At 41.6% G+C, this 12,091-nt stretch overlaps 1 protein-coding gene and 1 pseudogene across 2 annotated transcripts in view; one reads left to right on the top strand and one right to left on the bottom strand.

Annotated features, from left to right (window-relative positions):
• Window positions 1-12,091, bottom strand: part of ATP8A2 (ATPase phospholipid transporting 8A2) — a 673,473-nt gene that overhangs the window by 159,656 nt on the left and 501,726 nt on the right. The window lies entirely within an intron of this gene.
• LOC134579049 (5S ribosomal RNA) lies at window positions 7,339-7,457 on the top strand (annotated as a pseudogene).

Raw genomic sequence — 12,091 nt, 5'->3', positions numbered from 1 at the left:
GCAGACCCATGTAGAGGCATTATGTAATAAAACCTAACCATGAATTTATGAACGGTCTGAGATTCATGTGTTTAGAGATTTGAAAATAAAGCATGACAACGCTGTACACAGCTGTCACAAGATCAAGGTAAATATATCCATGTGGTATCATCATCATCGTCATAATGATTATGTTCTTTAAATTTCAACTAATTCAATTACATCCATGCAACAACCTCTACCGAACTTTGATAAGGTACTAAAGATGCATCAAATGCACACCACGCAGATAAAAAAAATGACAGATATAAGTATAATTCTTGTTTGATAACATCTCAGGTGATGCTCGTAGACAATACTGCCCTGTGACCTGACATGCACATCTTATTGGAACTCATGAATTGCAGGGTTCTTGTGTGAGACATAGTAACCCACAATTATACACAGGAAACTTCCATGCGGAACCCAAACAGTAATAAGCAGAATTCCCAATACCTGTCTGACCCTTTGTAAACTGCAACCATACCCATGATCAAAGGTGTGTAGAACCATCATTGCAAAGTCCAAATAACAGGAACAGTCAGTGTCCACGATCATTAAAAAAAACAAACAACATTCTCCACTTAGGACATGCAGTCCTACGGCTTTCTCTAATGCTCAGATATTGCATCAAATATTTTGCATCACTTTCATTATGTCTCCAGCTGGTAAAATACTACCTTGGCTTTTATTTTTTTATTTTATTTTTATAAAGAGCATACATGGGATAAAGTGACATTTATCAAGACAATCACCATCAAGAACTGATTTTTTTCACTTTCATGGACATTTGGAGCAACTTGCTGAAAATATTCTTACAAATTCAATTAACTGCAGAACCAAAACCCTTATACGATACATGGTGAAGTCAAAAATTACAGTGGACCCAGCTATAAGCGACACCTGCCAAGAAACGGTCAAGAACAAGACCAATGTTTGGCCGAAGATGCATGCTAAAAATATTCAAATACATGTCAAGGTTGACCTCATCACTAGAGGAAAAAATGGAATTCACTGGAGCGCACAACAGCTGGACATGTGAATATAGTGATACAAAAGGGATGCACCAAGTTAGCCAACATTCTGAAAAGCTATGCCGCATTAATGTTCACAATCTTAATCTCTAAGGGAATTTTTCTCCATGAAATATGAGTACCAATTGACAAATTTGTGTTGACTAATACAGAGAAATCAGCATAATTAAGTTGTTATGGAAGTATATGGAGTTCTTTTTACCTTCTGTTGGCAAAAGTTTCAACCTGAAGTTGGGGCTCCTGCTTTCTGGATCTCCACCCTCCTGGCTTCCCTTCCTCTCCGCACTACATCACTAAGAAGGGCCAGCTGGGATGTCATTGAGAGTCCTAGTGAGAAATATAGTATGCACTATTTCTGAATTTAAAAATATCCCCAGTTTAATAACATTGAATTAGTTTATAACTTCTTCCTACAATTCTTTTTGATGTACACAAACACTTTTTTACATCTAGATTTCTAATTTTTGGAAAAAATGGTTAGGCAAAATTGCTAAAATAAACTGAAACAGCTATGGAGCATGAAGTATATCTTTACAAATTCAAAACACTGTATGCTAAATGCAAGCATGTTAAGTCCCAGTCCTTAACAGGGAATCTTTGTCTTTTTTAAAGATATGTTAATGTTTTGTTTTGTATCACTATGGCAACATTCTAATCTCACTTTGAGAGGTTGTAATGGTAGAGGGGGGCTTGTGATGTGATTGGTAATCATGTCACTATGACAAGTTGGTGGAAATTAAAGAATGCATAATGGTGGCTGGTTCTTTGAATAGTTACGGACTGCATAGATTGAAAAAGGAGGCTATCAGCTCAGAAATATCTATATATTTTCTTGAGGTGCTCTTTGAAGATTTTCAATAATTAGGATGACAGTTTGTGCATTCAAATAAATTAGTTAACCAATTAGTTTTACATGACATCAAGACAATAGACAAAGAGAATGGCCAGACTCGTTTAAGCTGACAGGTCTCAAATACACAAACAATCACTCTTTGCGACAGTTACAGGGAGAAAGGAAACCTCGAATTCACACATCAAACATGGTTTCAATATAGCAGCTAACAATCTACATAGTTCTCTACATATACCTTACTTCACTCTCTGCTCCCTGTATCCATTCTCTCTCTCCGAGCCAACACGATTCATTTCCCTGTCTGAACCCATTAATAGTAATAATAATACATTTTAAATTGTTTGATAGACTGTGGTTGAGTCATGAAATCTTTCATTAAAAATGCATATAGCCAATAACTCTGCACAATCCAAGCCAGATCAAGAGTTTAAGTATGGAATATAGTTAATACATTGCTAAACACAAATTCACACACCAGTCAAGCCATAAGACTTGCTTTTCCCACAGAAATCTCACTTTAACCGTGCTCTCACTACGGCAAGGGATTCTGGGTAGGCGTGTGCAAATGAGCGCAACAAAGAACCACATTTTTGCCTCATAATTCCAATTTATACATGGATTCCTTGGAGTATGTGTCTGCTGTATACAACAGCTTTAAAACAAACCTCAGGAAGAGGCGCAAAGCCAGTGTACAACTCATGGACAGCTGTTTCGTTGTTAATGCAACCCATCAGCATGAGGTTGGTTACTGGCTTGCTATGGAGGCTTGACGTTAGTATAAAAAAATATGTAGGCTGGAGAAAAAGAGTTAGTTATTTCAGATAGAATATATAGTTTATATCCAGGATAAGAGAACAGACAGATACTAACAAGAGATATGTAAGACAGATAGGTGTCAGCAGACATGAGGTCAATTGGTTGTAAGTGCAGTTATAATAATAAGAGGTTAAGGGGTTTATACATTTATAAAATTAAGAAGTGTTAAGAGACAAACAGGCTAATACAGCTGATGAAAAGAGAGTGTCTAGGAAATTGTGATCATGATCAACGTCAAGATCAGCAGAATGACAGAAGAGAATTTTAAAAATGATCTTTGCATAAGTCTGGTTGGATATTGTTTGAAAGTATTATCCAGTTCTCTTGACAGTAAATTTAAAAGGCAACAGACAGACCATCAAAGGTCAATAAGGGAATTTGAATTGAGCAATTGTCTAAATAGCTAACAGCCAAATGGAAGAGAGACTTGGAGATAGCTAGCTGACTGGACCAGTACAATAGTTTATTTATTGAGAATCGTAGTGACCGGTCCAAATGTAAAATGAAATAGACACCAATGCAGATTTGTCATCCTATATTTTTTTAAGGACAACCATAAGCTCCATATGGTTGTGGCATGACCATAGATATTGCTGACTGACAGTATGTAGAATTCGATTAATTATTTAGGAGTTCCTATAATGGGAATTTTAAAAATTGATTGATATTCACTGTCAACATATGAGTTCTGTAAAACTGTGGTTGCCTTTATTTATAATTTTTTTTAAAAAAAAGTCTATAAAAGTCTCTTAACCTTAGAGAGGGTAATTAGAGTGTGAAGACATGTTAATGAACCAAGTTATTAAATGTTGTTATTGTAGAAATGAATATAATTATATGTAATTTGAACGTGCATGGACAGAATAACACAACATTGTTAAATATTTAGTACATCTCAAACTTGCAGGTGGATGTTTGGACTCCTAAAAGAGTTAATATAGTAATAATAGTAAGACTGAATACATTGTTATAGTATAGTAATAAATAAATGAATTTATAAATATTGCAAACGGGAAAAAAACAGGAAAATATTCTAAACAGTGAGACAATGTATTTTGTTTTGATGGGTTTTATGGGCCTTCTGGATCTTATTTGCTATCAAAGCAATATTTATATTTGCCGTAAATATGCTTCCTATTGGCCAGTGTCTTTAAATACATTTCACAATGAGAACGCTTTCTATAATCATAATGTACTGTGCTGAAAATACCCAGAACAGCAGAGGATCCGTACCTCCAACTCAACTGGTACAAGAAGACCAATATATTCTTTCGAGGAGATAAAGTATGGAATACCTTGGCCCGGAGTTACTACAGTTGATATACAATTATTTTTAGCAGAATAACAATTTTGCATGTGGATTATGCTCTAAATCCATGCTACTACCTCGAGAAACGAGAGCTGGAACAGCTGCTTGAGTTTGTTTACACACATTCCTGCTTCAAATTGAACTAATGAATGTAATTTCAAGGCAGGCAATGTCCTTTGCAAGTCTTGTTTCTCTTTGCATCAATAGACATGTCTTTCCTTGACTGTATAGTAAATTATGACACGTTGTAATTACATACACAGAACAGAAACACTTCATTTAGAGCAAACAGCCATGTGTTCTCCAGGTCTCGGATGTACTGAACGTTAAATCAGGTTAATTCTCTGTATCCAGCGATATTATATTACAACTTTGAGCCTAGGAGGGCAGAATCATTTACTCTACAAGTGGAGAGGTGAGATGTACTAAATCTAGCGTCGGGAAATACAATAAAGTCTACTGCTATATTCTACCGGCAAACACTGTCATGTCTAATCAAAGCCTAGTATACTTTCAGCAAAATGTTTATACTATGGCACATTTGTACATTTACTTAGATCATTTTATAGAGCAAAATATATATTCTGTAATTTAAATATATATGGAGAAAATGAAATTTTATGCATATTTCAAAATACATTTCACTTCTGTATAGTGATATAAATATCAAAATATAACATTCCAAGCACAGCAATGACAGACAGCTCGCTAAATACACTTTCTCAGATTTTTTATCTTGAAAAAGAAGCCTATTAGTGTAACCATATTGGATATGCAATGCAGATATGTATATAAAGTACAATGGAGATTAGAAATAAAAAAAGCCATCAGCAAAATTATATATATATATATTTTTTATAATTTTTAATAGTAACAATAGAATAATTGTATTTGAAGATCTATGCAGAGGATTCTAATAGTTGATCATTAAAAACAGCTTCACAATATGGAATAGCTTATATGACAGAGTTGCAAAGGGCTCTGGGAAATGGCAATTTCTGGTTCTGCCAAATTGCATCTTACAAATTGCATCTTCAGTGTCTCAGTCTAGGATATTTTAAGTTTATTAAAGGAACACTTAAGGCTTGTGGTACAAATTTTACCACATGACAGGAGGCTTCATATTTGCATATCTTTCTTTACTGAAAACTCCAGCAGCATAGAAACAGTAACAACCAATCAGAGAAAAGATATGGTGCCCATAAAAGGCCCTGTCTATGACATCACTTCCTCTTTCTTTGCTGCTCCAGCCAACATCAGGTCAGAGTATTTTGCCTCTGGCAATTGCTTAGTGTACTTTGTTTGTTTTACTGTATATTGACTTATTTTTTAGAGCATTCCTACCTAGGCCCCCTTATCCCTGTCCCTTCTCTGTGTGTTTTTTCTGTTTTTCCCCCCTTGGTAAAATTCTCCATTTTCCTGCCGGTACCCGCAAGCGCAACGACTATCAGTGTCGCGCGTGCCTCGCGGGCCGGCCCATTCTAATTTCGTGGGGGTCTGTATGGGGACGGGTGGAGGGAGGCTGGGGTTATCGTTTTTAGTTCTGATCTAATCCTCGCTGTTTCGCGCCGCGCGATCGCGGGCCGCGGAGCACCTTCACACGCGGGTGGCGGCCATCTTGGATCTCGCGGCTCGCGAGATACCGGACGGCCGCCTTCCCCGCTCGCTCGGCGGATCGGAAACTCACCCGACCGCCGGGCTCCACATATGCATATAAAATACTCAATAACAGAAAGAGGCAGTTCATATGATAAATAGGGATTTTTTATTTATTTTCTTTGGGTATTTTCTTTTCTTTTCCCTTTCAATGTACATTGGGGATTTAGCAAGTTACAACACAGACGTGTTCAGCCCTAGCACACTCAAAGCACATGTTGCATTATTTCTGTTTCTACCCTCCCTAATGAATTATAAGGGAGAGGACAAGGAAATCCCCTATGTTACTTTGCTCCATGTGTTTTTTCACCCGGTTGTGATTTACCTCAGTGCCACACATACTGCCTCCATTTATAATGACATCTCCATTAACCCCTTCAGGGGTCCCCCCTCTCTAAAGGCATGCTCATCCATTAATAAAAGTGATTTTATTTTTCTGCTGTGCACTGACACTGGGTTATTATCCTCTCATCGTGCCTTACACTGGAATAAATGTATGTGGAGCATGCAAACAATCTGAATGGATTACTGTACCCTACAACCGTACGGTATCACTATCACTATACAGAACTATTACTACGCCCTATACAGGATCATTCTGTATCACTATACCCTATAAAGGACATATTATATTACTGTACCCAAATGGGCATACTATATCATATTAATGTACCCTACATAGGGTCATATTGTATTACTGTACCTGACGGTGCAAATTTATGTGGGTGTCCTCTGGGCATTTTTCCATGGCACGCCACCTGGGGTGACCCCCCAGATATGCGTGCAAGGTCACTGACAGACCATTACCTTTGATGTGGGTGTCCTCTGGTTTTTCCACGGCACGCCACCCGGGGTGAACCCCGATCATATGCACGGAGGCCAACGCCCCATATATGGATGTTTAAAGACTGCCTGTCAGTTTTACATTAAAGCAACAGTACCATGCTGGATACGATTTGACGGCAGGATTACTAAGGAAACTGAATGTATGGCGTAGTACCCTTCACAGGGATACACATATGTATATTTACTGTACCTAGTGTACATATCGAACGTGGGTGTCCTCTGGGTATTTTTTCATGGCACACCACCTGGGGTGACCCCCCAGATATGCATTCAATACTTGCAAGGTACCAATAATTTTAATATGGGTGTCCTCTGGGCTACCATGGCACACCACCTGGGATGAACCCATCCGCATAGACGTGGGTCCTACGACTGCAGACCTTATGGAGACAGGCCCCGCGCGCCTCTATAATAGCCTGTATAGTTAAAAACCGTGCACATTCTGGTGACCTGCATTGCGGCTCTCAGTAGCCAGATTAAACTAATTGAGGTGAACCCTCTACACTTGGCACAGGTATTCATACTCTCAATCAAACTAAGCAGGCAAGTCAAACCATTCTGCCTGGGTGATCCCCAGTTCTATCAGGAGTCTAGCACCCCTACATGCTGACCCTCAAACACTACTCCCACTGACTACCACTATCTCCCAACAGGATGGGAACGAGTTATGGTGGACACTCTCAGCCTTCCCAAGATTTCTAGGCAATGCCAAACGCCACAGTAGCGGATTCAGTGGAGGAGGTTCTGTTACGGGCTCTGCCCCACACAACTTGAGGGAGGCCTCAGACCCACAGGCCTTCAAGTCAGCCTATGGCCCTGCCAGTCTGAAAATGCCTGATCTCGTCAGATCTCAGAAGTCATCCAGACTCGGGCCTGGTTAGTACTTGTATGGGAGACCAACTAGGAACCACAGGTGCCGTAAGCTTCAAGTCAAAACGGCAAGGGAAGGGCTCCAGCCCCCTACCACTAAGATCAAGGGCAAGACGCCCATCATACAGACCAAATAGGCGGAGCACCGGGAACCTAAACCCCGTCCGCCACAATCTTCCCACAAAGAAGACTATTACCCACCACGTACTTTGGACATGGTAGATGAGCGACATGCAGAAAGCTCGCCGTCTGAGGAAGTGGAATGGCAAAAACCTACCCCACACTTCCTCGAGGTATGTTAGGGAGACCTTACTCTGGGACGGCGGCTGAGACAGAGATAATAGTAGCGGCAATAAACCACAAACACTATCGGCTGCGCAACCCTCAGGGGATGGAAGGATGCGCACGCCTCAAGACCGAATACCTCAGGGTATACAACTCAACCCTACCACCGCCAATGAATGGGCTCTATGCTCGATATGCCTCCTGGGCAACGTAAATGACGCACAATGCGCCGACAGACGCTAATCTGTACTGGACCGCACCGACAACGCACTATTGGACTTAGGAACGACAAGAATTCGGCCCAAAGCACAAGGCCTACTATTCGACGTAGTGTTTATTGCAGTGCTCGAGAAACACGTGACCCGCTTCATCTACTAGTGAATCAACGTACATAACTAACTGTTTCCAATTTTACGACCGGCAACCTGTTTCGGTTTTACAGAATTGGGAGACGGCTACCAAAGTCACCTGGGTTCTCCAGACAGTACCAGGCTATGTCGTGGAGTTTTATCGCAGCCGTTCAGGTCGCCCTTCACCTCCATCACGCACACTGGCGGAACAGGAACGCCTCGTGGACAAGAAAATCTGCACCCTCTTCAGGAGGGACACAATTCAACATGCACCGGAGGGGAAGGCTTCCTCAGCTAAATTTTTCCTGGTCAAGAAGAAGCCAGGAGACTACATCAATGGAACTCCTACATGGTATACAAATGCTTCGAGATGGAGGAAATTCATCTTCTACAAGACCTCCTAAGCGATAACGACTGGTTTACACATCTGGACCTCAAGGACGCACGCTTGTCAGTATCCGTTGCCCTGGACTGCCGCTGTTTCTTCCGATTCCAATGGTGAGGACAAGTACGGCAGTTTACGACTTCGTGGTGCTCGCGAAGCCACTGTAACCAGTGAGGGCATACATCCGAAAATTTGGGCGTGCGATGCCTCGTATACCTGGAAGACTTGCTGATTCTTTACGAATCCAGGCTACGTTTGCGGACAAATTTGTCGTTCACTTTTGGGACTCCATGGGTCTTTTTTGTTGTACACAGACAAAGATCGCTCCTCCATCTGAATCGGGCCAGTTCCTCAGTTGCGACATCGGCTTGGAGAACTACGTTCCGCGTCCGTCTACAGCAAAGAGCGCCTCTATAAGGATAGCTGTCGGACACACTCTACGGTTGGATGCGTCTCCTCTCAGGATACTCACCGGATTGTGGGATTCCTCTCCTCCTCCCCTCCTCCATACAAGCGATATTCACTGGCCCACTACACTACAGGGCCACGCAAAGACTGAGGGTGAGATACGTACGCACCGGTCACTCATACGACCACTGGATACCACTGTCAGCGGAAGTGAGGAGGGAATTTCGATGGTGATCACTTCACATACAAACTTGGATCGGCAAAACGGTCTTGGAACTCTCCCTTTGGATACGGGGCGATGGATGTACCCCCGCAAAAGTGTCCCAACCGTTCTCCACGATAGCAAGGGTGCTTCGATACACACACACCCACAAGATATCGCTCCTGCTCATGACACCCCTCGAGCAGGGCCAACCGTGATTTCCCGGATCGCCTGGAGAGGTCTCGCGAAGACCCTCTACTACTCCCTACTTTCCCTCTATTTCCGACGGGACCCCGAGGGGAAGCCCACTCCCTTGTCATGGAAGGACAACTGGAACTAGTTGTCTGGACAGTTTCAGGGGCTCCTGGTCAATTCCCGACCTCTTGCATCAACTAGACCTCCTAGGGGACTCATAGGCTCCCGGCACCAGGAAAGGATATATTTCTGCCTGGTCGGCCTGGAGTGATTGACGTGTGGAAAGGGATTCCGATCCCTTTACCGCACCTATCCCACTGATCCTCAACTATCTGTCACACCTGGTCTCGTTGGGTCGGTCATATCGATCCTTCAACGTGATCAGATCCGCCATACCGGCGGCGCACATTCCGGTACAGGGCACACCAGTAGATCAAGATACTTTGTTTTTTGTCGACTACTACGTGGTACCGAATTGTCGAGATCCCGGCACCCAAATATTCACACCCCTGGCAGGTGGAGGTGGTGCCGAGATTCCTTAGGGAATAGCTGGACAATCCTTTGCCACTGAAGCAACTTTCAGCCAAACTAGCCCTCTTATTTTGCCTTGCCTCATTTAGGCGGTGGCGGACGCTAGGGCTTGCGATACGGATGTTTTCTCTCTCACACCAGACGGGTTTACCTTTACCATGGCGAGACGAACTAACCTGATTCGTCTTCAGTGCCTTACCCATGCCTGGTGTCAGTCGCCACACTATTACGTGGTCAGAACGCTAATGGGGTACACCAATATCTCTAACCCCTTTGAACTCAATCGACGGATCACCTCCTGACTTCTTACGTGAACCCTCATGGACCGGTGTCTACCGCAACACTGACCAGATGGGTCCACTGGCTATTGTCTTTAGCGGGCGTCGAACCTTGTTCAGAGCCCACTCGGTCAGGGGAGCGGCGGCCTCACAAGCCCTTTCGACCGACGCTTCCCTAGCCGACATAATACGATGCGCGGTTTGGGCGCGAGAGGGTATGTTTAGAACGCTCTGTTTCGGCAAACATCTCATACTTACCTTCACACTGGTCAATTCTAAGCTTTAAAAATGCAAATATGAAGCCTCCTGTCATGTGGTAAAATTTAAGATTATACTAGCTTTAGTGTACTAATAATCTTAATTTTAGTAATGACAGGAGGCGAATATTTCCCACCCTATAGGATCCCCCCCATGTTTTTCTCGTGTTGAACAGAATATGCCCTTTATATTCAGGAAGGTAAGTACGTTATAGTTGTATGTTTGCCACTTAGATATGTGGCTTGTATAGGTTGAATAATTAGACATGTACTTTGAATTACGTTATGTTTATAGATTCTTAAATATCATTGCTTTAGAATTAATATATATTGATATGTTACTCATTCTAGTATCCATTGGCATATCAGATTCGTAATGTTTATTGTATGCGGACAAAGTATCACGCCAGAGTCCTTTCACAGTTTTCTTTTCTTACAGCGTGAACGTCTTCTCATCAAGACAAAGACTCAACTTCAATAACTCTACATCACGGATCTAATGGAGTTGATTATCCTAATATGTTGTGGAACTGTTGACGTAATATGATTATGTTTCTTGTTGCTATTTTTGTTTTCGCTTCAAAGAAAGAGGAAGTGATGTCATAGACAGGGCCTTTTATGGGCACCATATCTTTTCTCTGATTGGTTGTTACTGTTTCTATGCTGCTGGAGTTTTCAGTAAAGAAAGATATGCAAATATTCGCCTCCTGTCATTACTAAAATTAAGATTATTAGTACACTAAAGCTAGTATAATCTTCAATTATATAGCTACATTTTATTGTAATATAATTCCAGTGCAATATAAATGTGCAAAAAAAAAAATCCCAAACAAAAAAACTGAAAAATAAAATAATGACTTGATGTTTTAGCGTTTGCTGCAAAATGACAGAGCTTTTGAAGCATCAATTGTAACAGAGGGCCTGTACCCAGAGTTGTACCTCTGTCATAGTCTCTCCCAGACCCCACAATGAACTAGTGAATATAAATCCCATATACCCAAACATCAGTCGAGACTTGATGAAGGGTACAACAACAAGTTTTATTAGACCAAAGCACTTACGTTCATACACAGACCCCCAGCATGGTGTCTCCATTCATAACATCCTAAGGCCGTCCAGGCGTGCTTATTAGGGACGCTTAATAAGAAACCCTTACTGGTGCAATCCTGCAATCCTTGCAGGATTCATATATTTTAGGTGTCTTCATGCTCTACAGCATGACGCAAAAAGCTTCTCAAAGAGAATATATCTCTATGAGGAGATGCTGATTGCTCTAGCCCGGTGAATGCTGCGCATGCACATTACACTAGGGGTAAGCATTGGATTGGCTGAGGTCACTGCCATGGATGATCTTAGCCAGGGCAGAGTATCGAGCACATGGAGACCTGCGCAGCAAAGTGTCTAGGAGCCCCATAATCTAACAACATGGAAACACTCTAATATTTAAGGAAGCGTGATGCAAATCAAGATTGTATGGTTGAGAGGTCTACTCAAGCATACTTCCATACCATCATAACCTTTATATATGTTCTCTGCAACACTACTAATTTTACAGAACATCTTCTTGCCACAAACCACCCGACTGTACCTGATTTGTAGATCATTCTACAAGTAACATAAATTGCCTAATTTAAAGAATCACTACTCTAATGTCTGTAATGAAAAGTACTGAGCCACGCACATTCAGATCTGAAGCATATGGGTACAATCAGTGTATAATAACAATATAACTCTCCTTTATACAAATGTACTGAACCAGCAAATGCAATGCAGTTCTGGGGATCTGTTAACTGTTGGA

The sequence above is a fragment of the Pelobates fuscus genome, chromosome 1 (genome assembly GCF_036172605.1).
Source record: "Pelobates fuscus isolate aPelFus1 chromosome 1, aPelFus1.pri, whole genome shotgun sequence".
Classification (NCBI taxonomy): domain Eukaryota; kingdom Metazoa; phylum Chordata; class Amphibia; order Anura; family Pelobatidae; genus Pelobates; species Pelobates fuscus.
This window is presented reverse-complemented; position numbering and strand designations above follow the sequence as displayed.